At 37.2% G+C, this 15,053-nt stretch overlaps 1 protein-coding gene across 10 annotated transcripts in view; it reads right to left on the minus strand.

Moving 5' to 3' along the window:
* Positions 1-15,053, minus strand: part of SSBP2 (single stranded DNA binding protein 2) — a 312,716-nt gene that overhangs the window by 242,403 nt on the left and 55,260 nt on the right. The window lies entirely within an intron of this gene.

The raw sequence follows: 15,053 nt of genomic DNA on the forward strand, positions 1-15,053 counted from the left end.
TCAATCTTCCCCAGCATCATAGTCTTTCCCAGTGAGTCAGTTCTTTGCATCAGGTGGCCAAAGTATTGGAGCTTCAGCTTCAACATCAGTACTTCCAATGAATATTCAGGACTGATTTCCTTTAGGATTGACTGGTTTGATCTCCCTGCAGTCCAAGGAACTCTCAAGAGTCTACTCCAACACCACAGTACAAAAGCATTGATTCTTTGATGCTCAGCTTTCTTCATGGCTCAGCTCCACATGAAATGCACTGCTGCTGCTGCTGCTGCTGCTGCTGCTAAGTCACTTCAGTCATGTCCGACTCTCCGCGACCCCATAGGTGGCCACTGCTTTCTCCTGAAATGCACTAGAGCATTCTGTTCTTAAAAAGGCCTGCCCTCAAGAGAAACCAGTTTACAGCCCAAACTGTTGGGTTTCCATCGGAGCCTAATCTACTGGAGTAAGTAACATACACAACATAACATACATCCTGTCCCACCTAAGAAGGTAAAAAACGAAAACAAGAAACAAACAAAACAAAAAACTGAGAAGCATTGGTAAATTCACGGTCCAGGAACACAGGGTCACCAAAGACTAAGACCCAGTCCTAGGACTGTGGAATACACACCCCACCTCTCCACTGTATAGCTAAAGGCCTTCGTTACTACAGCTCCTTTTACCCAGCACATCATGTCCACCTTTCAACAAAAAGTTACAAGGTACCCAAAACGACAAAAACACAGTTCAAAAAGATTGAACAAACACTGGAACCAGAGTTTGATACGGCAAGAGTTTTGGAATGATCAGACCAAGAATCTTTTAAATTATGATGAATATGCTGAGGACTTTAATGTAAAAATTAGGCAACATGAAAAACATATGGTTAATGTAAGCTAACTAGATTATTATTACTAGAAACTTCTCCCTTAACGTGACTGTAACAGTGCTCTCTTCTTTTAATGGATTTAAGTTCTTATTTATGCTAAATGATACAATATTTATCTTGAAACGATCACAAAGATTAGGTAACTTAAAGATGATTTTAATAAAGACTTTCAAATGCATAAAAATAGTGGTTTTAACATTATCCTCAATGGTGAAAAATTGAAAGCATTTCCCCTAAAGTCAGGAACAAGACAAGGATGCCCACTCTCACCACTACTATTCAACATAGTTTTGGAAGTTTTGCCACAGCAATCAGAGAAGAAAAAGAAATAAAAGGAATCCAGATTGGAAAAGAAGAAGTAAAACTCTCACTATCTGCACATGACATGATCCTCTACATAGAAAATCCTGAAGACTCCATCAAAAAATTACTAGAGCTAATCAATGAATATAGTAAAGTTGAAGGATATAAAATTAACACACAGAAATACCTTGCATTCCTATACACTAACAATGAGAAAACAGAGAAATTAAGGAAACAATTCGATTCAGCATTGCAACGAAAAGAATTAAATACTTCGGAATAAATCTACCTAAAGAAACAAAGTGAAGTCACTAAGTCGTGTTCAACTCTTTGCAACCCTGTGGACTGTAGCCCACCAGGCTCCTCTGTCCATTGGATTCTCCAGGCAAGAATACTGGAGTGGGTTGCCATTTCCTTCTCCAGGGGATCTTCCTGACCCAGGGATAGAACCCAGGTCTCCCGCATTGCAGGCAGACGCTTTAACTTCTAAGCCATCAGGGAAGCCTTAAAGAAACAAAAGACCTATATATAGAAAACTATAAAACACTGGTGAAAGAAATCAAAGAGGACACTAACAGATGGAGAAATACACCGTGCTCATGGATTGGAAGAATCAATATAGTGAAAATGAGTATACTACCCAAAGCAATCTATAGATTCAAAGCAATCCCTATCAAGCTACCAATGGTATTTTTCAGAGAACTATAACAAATAATTTCACAATTTGTATGGAAATACAAAAAAACCTTGAAGAGCCAAAGCAATCTTGAGAAAGAAGAATGGAACTGGAGGAATCAACCTGCTTGACTTCAGGCTATACTACAAAGCCACAGTCATCAAGACAGTATGGTACTGGCCCAAAAACAGAAACATAGATCAATCAAACAAAATAGATAGCCCAGAGATAAATCCACGCACCTATGGACACCTTATCTTTGACAAAGGAGGCAAGAATATACAATGGAGAAAAGACAATCTCTTTAACAAGTGGTGCTGGGGAAACTGGTCAACCACTTGTAAAAGAATGAAACTAGAACACTTTCTAACACCATTCACAAAAATAAACTCAAAATAAATTAAAGATCTAAATGTAAGACCAGCAACTATACAACTCCTAGAGGAAAACATAGGCAAAACACTCTCTGACATAAATCACAGCAGGATCTTCCATGACCCACCTCCCAGAGTAATGGAAATAAAAGCAAAAATAAACAAATGGGACCTAATTAAACTTAAGAACTTTTGTACAACAAAGGAAACAATAAGCAAGGTGAAAAGACAGCCTTCAGAATGGGAGAAAATAATAGCAAATGAAGCAACTGACAAAGAATTAATCTCAAAAATATACAAGCAACTCCTGCAGCTCAATTCCAGAAAAATAAGCAGCCTAATAAAAAAAATGGGACAAAGAACTAAAACAGACATTTCTCCAAAGAAGACATAAAGATGGCTAACAAACACATGAAAAAATGCTCAACTTCACTCATTATAAGAGAAATGCAAATAAAAACCACAATGAGGTACCATCTCATGCCAGTCAGAATGACTGCTATCCAAAAGTCTACAGACAATAAATGCTGGAGAGGGTGTGGAGAAAAGGGAACCCTCTTACACTGTTGGAGGGAATGTAAACTAGTACAGCCACTATGGAGAACAGTGTGGAGATTTCTTAAAAAACTAGAAATAGAACTGCCATTTGACCCAGCAATCCCACTACTGGGCATACACCCTGAGGAAACCAGAATTGAAAGAGACACATTGTACCCTAGTGTTCATCGTAGCACTGTTTACAATAGCCAGGACATGGAAGCAACCTAGATGTCCATCAGCAGACGAATGGATAAGAAGGCTGTGGTACATATACACAATGGAATATTACTTAGCTATTAAAAAGAATGCATTTGAATCAGTTCTAATGAGGTGGATGAAACTGGAGCCTATTATACAGAGTAAAATAAGTCAGAAAGAAAAACACCAATACAGTATATTAATGCATATATATGGAATTTAGAAAGATGGTAACAATGACCCTATATGCAAGACACAGAAAGAGACACAGATGTAAAGAATAGACTTTTGGACTCTGTGGGAGAAGGCGAGGGGTGGGATGATTTGAGATAACAGCATTGAAACATGTATATTATCATATGTGAAAGAGATCGCCAGTCCAGATTTGATGCATGAGGCAGGGTGCTCAGGGCTGGAGGACCCTGAGGGATGGGGTGGGGAGGGAGGTGGGTGGGAGGTTCAGGATGGGGAACACATGTATACCCATGGCTGATTTATGTAAATGTATGGCAAAAACCACCACAATATTTCAATTAGCCTCCAATTAAAATAAATGAATAATTTTTTAAAAAATGGTTTTAAACTGATCCATGTGATCTATGGCCATTTAAATATTTCATAATGAAGGACTTCCCTAGTGGTCCAGTGGTTAAGAGTCCACACTTCCCAATCTAGATTTCCATCGACAGATGAATGGATAAAGAAACTGTGGTACATATACACAATGAAGTATTACTCAGCTATAAAAAATGCATCAGTTCTAATAAGGTGGATGATCCTAGAGCCTACTATCAAGAGTGAAGTAAGTCAGAACGAGAAAGACAGTATCACATATTACTGCATATACATGCAATCTAGAAAGATGGTACTGATGATGCTATTTGCAGGGTAGCAAAGGAGATACAGACATAAGGAACAAACTTAGGGTCACAGTGAGGGAGGGAGAGGATGGGATGACTTAAGAGTGTAGTACTGAAACATATACATTACCATATGTAAAATAGACAGCCAGTGGGACTTTGCCGTATGATGCAGGGAAACCAAAGCCAATGTTCTGTGACAGCCTAGAGAGGTGGGATGGGGAGGGAGGTTTAAGAGGGAAGGGACATAGGTATACCTGTTGATGATTAAAAATAAAATAAAAAAATTTAAAAACTACTAAAAGTTTTAACTAATAAATAGAGGGAAGATGATTGCAGAAAGGAAAAAAAAGAACCCACGCTTCCATTGCATGGGGTACAGGTTTGATCTCTGGGTGGGGAGCTAAGATTCCTCACACCATTTAGCAAGGCCAAAATAAATAAATAAATAAAAATGTTAAAAAAAAACCTGGCTTAAAAGTCAATATTTCTTAATGATATTACAGAAAAAAGGAAGTGTCAATAAAAAGAAACAGCACACAGGCAGAACCTGACTTGCAAATATTAATTCTGTAAATCTGCCACATCTGAGAAATTCAAGTCCTTGGACAGGCTGCCTGCCAAGATTCCAGTTCCCTTTTGGGCAACTATTATTAAATATTCCCCTCCAGTTTCCTGTTCTACTCATCCAACTTACATTACTCTACTCCCCTTTAACACCATCTTGAATCCATCCCATTACTACTCCATCTACCCTGAACTCCCGTTCTTCCTCTTCTAGGTGCAAAAGCTTCTCTACCTCCTGAATGATCTTTCATACATCTGGCCCCCTGCATAACTACTTCACCCATCCCCCTAACTGCCCAAAGCCCATACCTCCTTCCTGTCACAGCTGCAGGGGACACTCATTCTCCTATTGCCATCATCACTACCACAGTTGGTGAAGAAATCTCTGACTGCCAGTGGGTGGGGAAAAAAATGGAAACACCCCTGCTGTTTAAGGCATACGGAAATTGGGGTGGGGAAGGAAAGAACATTCTTCAGTTATTAAAATTTCTGGAAAGCAAAATATAGTCTCTGAATTTTAAAGTTACAGCTGGAATCTATATCCCCAAAGATGAGACCATAATATTGTTAGTTCTGGAATTCAGCTATATTATGGGTACCATTTGGGAATATAATTACAATTTATAATATTTCCTCTCTGGGGATATGTTCCCTTGTATCAAACAAGCCAATATACATACCACCTTTTGAAAGACAACCTACCTAAACACTGGTGACAGCACGTAGAGTTATTCTTTCATATTATCCTAGAGTAAGAAATTAGAAGTATGAGGAGATAAAACTAAGCTGCTGAAGAGCAGGAGCCTTGACTGTCTTGTTCAGCATTTTATCTTGCACCCAGCATCTGATACACTTTAATCTCTCAACAACTATCTGGGGGGAAAAATGGTGGGAGGAGACTGAGGACAGGAAGAAACCCAACATCCACAAGAGTACTGTTCCATGATGAACCTGTGTCCATGATTAGTTAAGGAAGACTACAGTGCATTTCCCTGGTGGCTCAGATGGTAAAACGTTCGCCTACAATGTGGGAGACCCAGGTTCGATCCTTGGGTTGGGAAGATCCTCTGGAGAAGGAAATGGCAACCCACTCAAGTACTCTTGCCTGGAAAATCCCACAGACAGAGGAGCCTGGTAGGCTACAGTCCATGGGGTCCCAAAGAGTCAGACACGACTGAGTGACTTCACTTTCTTTCATTTTCACATCGCATTTCAGAGAAGAAAGCAGTCCTCTTTAATCTTTCAGGTTACCTGAGATAAGCGGGGATTTCATTTTTGAATAACCTTAATTTATTCATACCCAAAATCTTACCTATCCAGAACAAGCTATCAAAAATTAGGTCTGTACAGTTGAAAAATGAGACATTAAGTCATCTTTCACTGGTAACACTGCAAGTTGACATTCGATTTTAACTGGCCAGAAAAATTAAATGGAGGACTGAGAACATTTTTCTACATAAAGCTAAGAAGCAGAAGAAAAAAAGACTAGTCACAGTAGAAAACTCTCTCAGACTGAATTATCCAGATTGGCTGGGTTTGGTTCCACTTCTTCTTTCATTCATTAAAATAGTTATACTCTTAGGTATGTTTTTATGACAACAATCTATGACAGCTTTTATTGGAATTTACAACCTGGTATTTATTTACATAGAATGCTTCATTAATATCACTTGCCTAATCTGTTTTAATTAGATTAATATCATTTGAAATGAAACAACTGTTTCAGGACTAAAGCACAAAAAGGTAAATGTAATAGTTAACAACTATGATCACTAGCTTTAACATTTTTAATATTACTGTTTCTTTAACTATTTAGTAGAAAATTTTGAAGAATAAAGTGAAGCAAGACCTGAGGTTCCAGTTCTAGTCTAATGTTCTGGAGATGACTAAAATGGCGTAAGGAAGAAAGTCAGTTCTTAAAATAGGCAAGGCAAAACACTGAATTAAAATATTACATTCCATTAAGTATAAATCCCTTAAATCCACTAATAATTACTCACACACTCAAAAGATACAGTAAGATGATAAATGTGTCAAATGAACAAACACTGACATTATAAAAATAAAGCCAAAATTATCTGCCCCTCAAGTAAAATTTTCTAAAAAAATTTATCTAAGATCTCATCTATACATCCTTTTGAAAAATAAGTTCTTTGCAGGTGTTTTATATCCTAATTAATTTTTATATTCAATTTCTTTCTCATGACACTATCTCCTCAAAGGCTAAAAATGATATTGAGAAATTTATGTGACTATTTAAAATAGACTAAAGTAAGTCATACAAAGATAAATATCATGATATCACTTATATGCAGAATCTAACAAAGGCTACAAATGAACTAACTTATCTATAAAACTGAAAAGTTGCAGATGTAGGAAATAAACTTGTGGTTACCAGGGGGAAAACAGGGTGTATAAATTTTAAGACAGGGTTTGACATACACATACTACTATATATAAAACAGATAACTAATAACGACCTAGAGTATAGCACAGGGAATTCTACTCAGTACTCTGTAATGGTCTATATGGGAAAAGAATCTTAAAAAGAGTGTATACATGTACTTGTATAACAAGTTCACTTTGATGTATATCTGAAACTAACCCAACATTGCAAATCAATTATACACCAATAAAATTTTTTCTAAAATAAAATATTCAACTATGACTAACACAGAATATGAATGAACTACAAAGAAAATATACAGGAAGTAAAATAGTTTACATATAAAATACCAACCTAAAAAGCATATCATCAAAATTAATTTCAAAAGTTTTTAGTATATTAAACTTAATTTTCACCTCATATGTAAATGGTAAAACAGGTGGCCTAATATACTACATGATGCCATCTATACTACAGGTATTTAATAAACACCTTTGTCTAATGTTCTACCCATTTCCACAATTCTTAATTTATACTAGTTTATTTTTTATAAATGGCACAAAACAGCTCAAAATAAAAAGGTAAGACAGTACACACCAAGAATTACCCTATAAACAAATAACTCATTTTCAACAGTAAGGAAGGATTGATGGATAGCAAGAGGAATGGAAAGAGAAAAGGCATTTATTTCAATTGTGCATGCTTTCACCAAGTTCAGATAAAATAATAAACACCAATCTCCACTGTGCAACTTGAAAAAAAAAATGAATTAGCCAATGGTTGACAGTAGAGTCCAACAAATTTTTACAATTTTAGTCTGTCAGGAGTAAGTTTAAGAAATAAAGCAAAAGTGAAAGTCTCTCAGTTGTGCCTGACTGTTTGCAACCCCATGGACTATACAGTCCATGGAATTCTCCAGACCAGAATACTGGAATGGGTAGCCTTTCCCTTCTTCAGGGGATCTTCCCAAGGTCTCCTGCATTGCAGGCTGAGCCACAAGGGAAGCTCAAGAATACTGGAGTGGGTAGCCTATCCCTTCCCACCAGATCTTCCTGACCCAGGAATTGAACCGGGGTCTTCTGCATTGCAGGCAGATTATTTACCAATTGAGCTATGAGGGAAGCCCCTAATAAAGCAAAAGAAGTGCATAATTTAAGCTTACTGAGCAAAAGAATTCTGATTTAACAAGTACTCTGAATGACATTGGTATTCACTAGTTTAACTAAACTAATATAACTTTTTGTTAGTTACAAAGTCCTTATTCATCAAACATTGTAAAGTATTAGTTTGAGACTGAGAAAGATTCAAGATCAAAACAGAAAAATACCACAACAGTCTAAACCAATAACTGCTAGGTGTAATGTAAGGTAGAGTGTTGGTAATAATTACTAAATGCTCATTGCATCTACTCTGGGTAGCCATTCTTCAATTCCCACATCATGAAGAAAAAAAAAAAATCCACTGAAAAAATCATTAAGAACTTCCAGGCAGCTCTCTGGTGCCACTTTGCCCAAGATGGCAGCAGGACAGGGAGTTAAAGTGATTATCTTAGCATCACAGCCTTTACCCTCCCTCAATAATCCTGATCTCTGCAATAACTGCCATGCCCTGCCTATGCCTAACTCACAGGAATGAAAAGCAGTGGGGGAAAAGTGGAGATGAAGAAACAGATTAAGTCCTTGGTCTTAGCAAGCCTCTTTCTGTTCCACTGGGTTATCTCTAAACAAGATACAAAAAAGGAAGCCAAAAATTATTAGTATGATGGATGCATAAAAAAATAAAAATATGTAAATGAGTAAAAATAAGCATGAGTTTTAAAAGACGAGAAATAAGTGGACTTTTCCCCTATTGTTACTCTCCAATATTATACCGAATCCTAACTAAAGGCTTTAAGAACAAGTTTTAAAAGATAAATTATAGACTATCATATGAGGAGAACAACAACAAAACAAACATAAATCTCTCAGAGATCCTATCTTACCTGCAAAATTGAACTGCCCAATAAATTACCATTTGGGGTGGTTGTGACAGTTAGAGATCAGCTATGTAAAGTGTCTAGCCCAATGCCTAGCACGTTATGGTTAAAACAGTAGCTATTATTATTACGGTAAACAGTCAGAATATACTGATAAATAGATGAACTTGACCACATTATGAAAGTACTATAATCCTTTTTCCTTCAAGCAGGACTTTAACAGCCAGAAATGTAATCCTCCAAGTTGTGTAAGACTTCAAGATTTCTAAAGCGAAACAAACAGAAGAATAATATGGTCATAAATTCAATTGGCCTGATTAGCTCCAATCCAGCAGCAACTTCAGCTGAGACCCTGTAAAGACAGATTATCATGAGTATAAAAGAAAAGAAAAAGAAGTCCTAAATGAAACCCTATTACAGTACCTGGGATAGCTAGCTTCAGGATTCCAGGATTCCTAAAGCTCATATCCTGGGTCTCCCAGGTCCTGAGTCTCTCCATCCTCCACCTCCTAACTCCAACTGTGAAGCCAGAAAAAGCCAGAGGGATAATGTGCTTAATCGCTCAGTCGTGTTTGACTCTTTGTGACCCTGTGGACTGTAGCCCGCCAGGCTCCTCTGTCCATGGGGATTCTCCAGGCAAGAATACTGGAGTGGGTTTCCATTGCCTTTTCCTAGGCCCATCTAATCTTCAAGTCTTTGTATTTCACTGTCCATCCTCGGTCAGTCTGAACAAATTCTTTTCTTTATTAAGCATCTAAGTGTCAAACACTCTGCTAAATGATTCCACTAAAGATGTCTCAAATGAAAAGAACTTTGAGATTAGGTTAATCTCATAAGGTCTTTTATTTTAGTCCTATCAAAACAAGCCCAGCAAAATACAAAACCAGTAATGCAACAGATATTCTCATCATTTTATTCTATCACTAGCCTCCAAAGAAACCCTGGACTAAAATGATTACTTCCTTAGCAACTCAGAGCCTTTATACACAGTATGTACCATTCCATAAACCCATCTTACCTCTGAACCCCTTTTCCTTAGAATGCCAATTTACATAGTAATTGATGCTTTCACAGAGGATTAAAACAAGTTTAACTGCATCATTAATAAGGATGATTACAAACAAAGATACATGAGACTAATAAGTTAAACCTTGAAATAAATAATTGTCAAATTTATTTTTTCATAGAAAAAAAGACTCTGTAGTATTTAGAAGGGACAAAAAATACAGATTCTTCCTACTACTCAGTGTCACTCATACACAGGGCTTTTATGCAAAGCAATGGAAGGAAAGTAGCGGATGCCCCAAAACAAGATTCTGAAGATACAAAGTATATGAAATGCAATGCCAGTAAGTTCTGAACAAATGCAGGAATGCTATTTTTCAACCAAACTTATCAATTTACTCTTTTATCCAGACATTTGAGAATGAATTCTCTGCTAGTGCTCCAACCCAGTAGGGAGAACCCATATGTCACACAATCCAATGCCAATTCAAATGGTGTCACTACTTTTATTGTTTTACTTTTGACTGTGTGGATCACAACAAACTGGAAAATTCTCAAAGAGATGGGAATACCAGACCACATTACCTGTCTCCTGGGAAACCTGTATGCAGGTCAAGAAGCCAACAGTTAGAACCAGACATGGAACAACAACAGTGTTCAAAATTGGCAAAGGAATAAGGGAAAGCTGTATATTGTCCCTCTACTTATTTAACTTAAATGCAGAGTACATCATGTGACATGCAGGACTGGATGCAGCACAAGCTGGAATCAAGATTGCCGGGAGAAATATCAATAACCTCAGATATGCAGATGACACCACCCTTATGTTAGAAAGTGAAGAGGAACTAAAAAGCCTCATGATCAAAGTGAAAGAGGAGAGTGTTAAAGGTGGATGAAAACTCAACATTCAAAAAACATTCCAAAAGATCATGGCATTCGGTCCCATGACTTCATGGCAAACAGATGGGGAAAAATGGAAACTGTAACAGGTTTTATTTTCTTGGATTTCAAAATCACTGTGGATAGTGACTTTAGCCGTGAAATTAAAAGATGCTTGCTCCTTGGAAAAAAACTATGACAAACCTAGACAGTGTATTAAAAAGCAGAGACATCACTTAGCCACCAAAGATCCTTATAGTCAAAGCTATGGTTTTTCCAGTAGTCATATACAGATGTACAAGGTGGACCATAAAGAAGGCTGAGCACTGAAGAATGGATGTTTTTGAATTGTAGTGCTAGAGAAGATTCTGCAGAGTCCCTTGGACTGCAACGATATCAAACCAGTCAACCCTAAAGGAAATCAATCCTGAATATTCATTGGAAGGACTAATGTTGAAGCTGATGTTTCCACACTTTGGCCACGTGATACAAAGAGCTGACTCATTAGAAAAGACCCTGATGCTAGGAATGATTGAGGGCAGGAAGAGAAGTGGGCAGTAGAGGATGAGATGGTTGGATGGCATCACTGACTCAACGGACATGAGTTTAAGCAAACTCTGGGAGAGGGTGAAAGAAGGGTAGCCTGGTGTGCTGTAGTCCATAGGGTTACAAAGAGTCCAATATGATGTAGCAACTGAACAGCAACAATATAGGAAGGTAGATCAGAACTAGTTTTTGCCTCTTTCCATTATGTCCCCTTAAACAGCTACATAATATCTTCATAGCCTTTAGCCTGCTAAGAGATCTGTGACCCACTCCAAGCTGCCATTAAAATCTCACTTGAACTACTGGACAGTGTAAGAAATGTGACTTCTCATGCTATGTCTAAACCTTAACATTCTCAAGCTCCAGTAGCTAGGAATAAGAGCAGATATTTATACACAGTCTCCACTGTTTACTACAAAAGACAAACTGGTCATTTTAATGAGGGATCTTTGTCTTTCCCCCTCCTTTTTCCCCCCACATATCTTATTCTGTATTCTTCGTGTGGTGGCTACTTTATTAAAATGGTTCAATATTTAATTAAGGATTAAATGGTAAAGCAGTTTGCCCATTAAATTATAAGACCCTTCAGTGTTTACATAGCTTTTTAAAAATTAATTAAATAACTTAATAGAAGTTTCAAAATTAGATTTAAACGTGAGCTTTGAGAACACAAATTATTTTGAAGATATTAAGCCATGACAAAACACATGCACAGTCATGACTTCAGAAGACATATGCAGTGTTTTCAGCCCAGGAGGACTCCCAAAGCACTAGCATCCTCCACCATTATCTGCATTTGTCCATCAGATGGACACACAAAACTCAGCATTCATTTAGTGATTCTGTGGGATGAGAGAAGCAGATCACGTTATCTGAAGAGGCCCAGAGGGAAATGCAACACATATTTCCAGGGGAAAAAAGTCAAAATAAATTACTTTAAAACTCTGTTATTTAAATTCAATTCTTCTCTCACTTAATTATTAAGCATTGAGTCTAAGTCTTCATGTTTATTTTCCTAGTAATAGAAAACACTGGATTTATTAATGCTTATTAATGCTTTCTCTTCAAAAAGGAGTTTAATAAAGTCAGCTTACTTCAGATTACCTTTCAGCTTATTTTAAACACTTTTTTAAAAAATTTATAGATCCAGAATTGAGTGCTAAGGTTTCCCTTGTACCCACAGGCAAATTCTACATTTTGTTTCCTTTTTATATTTATTCTATTTTCATGTATAATAAATGTACTGAGATAGAGCTGAAAATATCTACTACCTAAAATATCAGAATAAATGCCAATGGAGCTTTCCTGCTGCTTTAGTTTCTTCGACACGTGAGCAGAAACCTGGAAGCTGAGGCGCTGAGTGAATACCTAAGGCAGGCAAAAAGCCAGGCTATCCAAGCCCTGTTAAGTGGTCACATGATCACTGTGGTCACAAAGCAGCACTGGTACTTGTCCTACCTAAGCAATGAGGTGGAGGGCTGGTGATTCTCCTTAGTCACCTGGTACTCTTTTGTTCTCCTTTCTCAGTCCTCGCACTGTGGCATATAATTAATGATGGCATGATTACAATTTGTGAAGGGTGTGGCAGGTTTTCACTATCCTATTCACTAACTCCTATAAAAACTGTAAGCTTACATATGCTCTCAGTTACCTACCAGTCTTTAGAAATCCCATCACCAGCTCCCATTTCCCTGCCACATCAGCATCTGGTTAGTTCTGTCACTTACATTATATTATAAACCCACTGTTTTCCAAATTTTGCATGCATAAATACATACACATAAACAGACACACACAATTTTGGAAATGTTGGGCTAAACTTGAGTAAGGTTCTTTATTGCTGGACCACTTAGAACCTTTAATGTGCTAATCGCAATTTTTTGACACAAACATAATATGCCACATTTCCAAGTCTATTTGGCTATAGAGACCTTTTCTTAAAGAACATTTCCAATGGAACACACCTTGAAAAACTCTCATCCAAATTACTCAGAACAAAATATTTTACATGTAGATATAAATTATTTATTATATATAAAACAAATATGTATATGTAGCAGCAAATATGTATATATCTATATGGAAAAAGTGTATATTCATACAAATATGTATATAAAACAAATTTAAATATATCAATTTATCCACTCATCCATTTACACACCCATTCCACCAGTCATCCAACAAATAACACAGAGTATATAAAAATGTAAACATTTCTGTGCTTGGTGCTCTGGGAGATAAAGAAATTTGGAAATATGTTTAACATACTTTCTATTATTTTCTTATTAATCTCCACGTAAAACAATGGTGCTTTAAAAAGAGAGTTAATATGTTAAAATTATTGAAGAATCTATTAAAAGAAAAGATAACAATAACTGACGTTCCTAAAGAAATTATAAGTGGCAAAGTAAAAAAAGATCTACTTCACAAAAGTGCTTTAAAATACTAAATGTCACAAGTATAACTTAAATTATATTTATGTTACACAATTTTCCAGAAACAACTAAAGTTAAAATAATCAACTGATTTTCTAAGCAAAAATTTTAAATGTGCTTACATATCTACTTTAGGTTTTAAAAGCCATAAACACACTAAGACAGTTGAATGTATCTTAATTAGATTCAACTAATCAACTGACAAAGGTCCACTGAGTCAAAGCTATGGTTTTTCCAGTAGTCATGTATGGATGTGAGAGGACCATAAAGAAAGCTGAGCACAGAAGAACTGATGCTCTTGAACTGTGGTGTTGGAGAAGACTCTTGAGAATCCCTTGGACTGCAAGGAGATCAAACCAGTCAGTCCTAAAGGAGATCAGTCCTGAATATTCATTGGAAGGACTGATGCTGAAGCTGAAGCTCCAATGCTTTGGCCACCTGCTGTGAAGGACTGACTCATTGGAAAAGACCCTGATGCTGGGAAAGATGGAAGATGGGAGGAGAAGGGGACGACAGAGGATAAGATGGTTGGAGGCATCACCGACTCAATGGACATTGGTTTGAGTAAACTCCAGGAGTTGGTGATGGACAGGGAGGCCTGGCATGCTGCAGTCCGTGGGGTCACAAAGAGTTGGACACAACTGAACAACTGAACTGAATCAACCACTGTGTAATACCAATTACTTAGAATTTTTGCCCTGAATTCTTCTAAGCCAAGCCTTCTTTCAGTTCTCTCATTTTATTCCTGACTTTTATACTGAAAAACTACCAGAAAAATCTTTAGATTATTTGACCATAAATACTTTTTATCAAGTAAAACTTAAGGAACCAAGATGCAGATGTAGAGGACAGATTTCTGGACACAGCAGGGGAAGGAGAGGGTGTGACGAACGGAGAAAATAGCACTGAGACGTATATATTACCATGTGTAAAGCAGACAGCTAGTGAGAAGCTGCTGTGTAACACCAGCAGCCAGGTGTTCTGTGATGACCCAGCGGTGGGGGATGGACTGGGGGTGGGAGGGAGGTTCCAGAGGGAGGGAACACATATACTTATGGCTGAGTCACACTGTTGTAAGGCAGAAACCATCACAATATTTTAAAGCAATTATCCTCCAATTAAAAATAGAATTTTTAAAAAGTGGTAGGACATTCTAATCTAGACAAGTAGGCAACCAAATACACTCATGATTAGTATGTGCTGTACTTTATAAGCAACCTTCCTTAATTTAAACAAAGACTACTTATGGCTCCAGTCTCTACAGCTTTGCTGGGTACTCCTCTGACCTTTCCCTTTCACACATCACTGCCTTGTCATGGCAAAGGGGCAGAAGACATCAAGAAGAGATGGAAAGAATACAGAGAACTGTACAAAAAAGACCTTAATGAACCAGATAACCACGATGGTGTGGTCAGTTGCCCAAAGCCAGACATTCTGGACTGTG

Source organism: Ovis aries, chromosome 5 (genome assembly GCF_016772045.2).
Source record: "Ovis aries strain OAR_USU_Benz2616 breed Rambouillet chromosome 5, ARS-UI_Ramb_v3.0, whole genome shotgun sequence".
NCBI lineage: Eukaryota > Metazoa > Chordata > Mammalia > Artiodactyla > Bovidae > Ovis > Ovis aries.